Genomic DNA, 2186 nt, shown 5'->3' on the forward strand with positions numbered 1-2186 from the left:
ATTAAACTAAAACTACAACAGTAGATTTTGGTGTCAGTCTCAGAAACACAGAGCAAGAGCTCATTATTTTTGCACTAATAAATACGGGGATAATGCAGGGAGAAATCCATCAGAGAAGATGAAGAAAAGCTCACTCTCTTGCACTTGTTAATGCTAACACTATTGCTCTCTCCACTTTCACGTCAAACCCAGAGTGAAAATGAACAGGTTCAGGCCTGCGCTCAGAAGGTTGTGAAAAGGAATTCTGGGAAATATAGGAAATCAGTAACTGAACTCGAAGTACACACGGCAAGTTGAGGGAAAGTGGATACAACCAAAAGGTATAAACAACTCCTGTAATGCACTGAACATCACAAACTAGTGATATAATAAAGATATATGGGTTGAATTCCCCTCTAAGCTGATTTTAGTCCTGTTGCTGTAGCACCAGAACATACTGGCATTAGGATCGGCTATGCCACCACCAATCGAAAACATACCTTAGTCTCGCTGCACACTGCTCATGGCAACCATGTTATGCCCCGTGTGGCCAATCGGAGCGCTGCGAGGCGAGCGGCGCTCTTGCTGTCTAGCAGGTGAAGCAACAGAACTTCAGCAGTCAGGAACACTTTAGTGACCCTCCGCTCTTCCATGTCGCCACTCCTCATCTTACTTCTTACCGCTGCGCCGATGTGAGCGATTAGTGGATGTCTTCTCTTGAAATTTTAAAACACTGCATCGAAAACATTTGCATTTCAAAGCTGCCCCCCTCCTGTTGAGCATAAAGCGGCATCAGTGTCATAACACTGATGCTTGTTGAGAGAGAATAGAGAATAGACAGAGAGGGTGGGAGGTGGGAGGTGGGAAGTGGGGTGGGTGGGTGGGTGGGTGGGGGAGGAGAGTTGTGTCTAGCTATTTGAGTAGTCTGCCTGCTGGCCAGACTTCAAACTCTTTGAAGCTCAGCACCAGTGCCAGTCTGTGGGAATATTTATTGGAGGGCTATTTACTTTTCAGTTATTGAGGCTTCTCAGGGTGGCGTGGGGATTCTAGACATATTCTCATCCAGACATCTTCACATAGGCAAAGCATAAGCCTGGTGAAATCATACCTCTTCCTCTCATCACATTTTTACACTTACATCATTTTAGGAATTTGGCTGACGTCATTATCCAGAGTGACTTACAATGAGCAGCAACAGAAGCTTACTGTATATTCCTAATATGTCACTAACATTACAAGCAACTAATAATCGTTAGTGAACCTTGACCTTGCCAGTGTGCCACAGTGTTCTGACAATATACCAGATATTGTTGTGTCTCTAGACTCAGCATATATGATAGATGTACCAAAAGCACAATTCTATGGCATTGGTTCCAAAATATGAATAGGTATATTTCATTTTGAATACAGGTAGAAGGATTACAGGTTTTTGTATAAGTATCCAGTTGGACTGCCATCTTAGTCCTAAATTGTCAATGTGATCTGTTTTTGAAATACAATTTCAAATCAATTCTGTCATATTTTGGACCCAATATAAGAGGACTTTTGGCCCGTGGATAAGTTGTGATGATTAAAAAGAGGAGTTGTTTTGATTCTCATGCTGCACCTGCCTATAGTACATATACAGGGAATAAAATACATTTGTTAGCATCAGATCTCTTGAAAACATAATTCCTCACCTATGCGGTACAGTTTTACATGGTATACAGCAATTGTCTAAGCATTGTCCTGGTATAAACTCCATATTGTTGGGTTCATCTACAAGCAGGGAAGCTGTGGCTGTTGGCTGGTGCGGGCGGGCGGGGGATGGAGGGCAGAGTGAGAACGTACCGCAGAGAGGGTAAGAAACCAAGACTGAAAGACGGATTTAAGATCTGTCAGACACAAGTTGACAGTGAGAGCTGGTGGTGGTGAGAAAGAGACAGGTGCATAGCTATGGGGAGAAGGAAAGAGAAAGACCAGAGAGAGAGAGAGGGGGGGAGAGAGAGAGAGGGAGGGAGGGAGGGAGGGGGGGGGGTGGTCCTTCTGTTGCTGTGGCCTCCCTCTCCTCTACTGGCTGTTCCCCTGGAGGGTTTCCAGAGAGCCCTGCTGTACTTAATAAAGGCCAGTCAAGCACCAGGCAGAGCTCCAAGAATGCTATTTTTCTCCACTTCCTTCAGACCTGAGCTAGAGTTTTGAGCGAATGAAAGAAGCAGGGAGTAGGGAAA

This window comes from Poromitra crassiceps (assembly GCF_964638095.1).
Source record: "Poromitra crassiceps genome assembly, contig: HAP1_SCAFFOLD_1518, whole genome shotgun sequence".
Lineage (NCBI taxonomy): Eukaryota > Metazoa > Chordata > Actinopteri > Beryciformes > Melamphaidae > Poromitra > Poromitra crassiceps.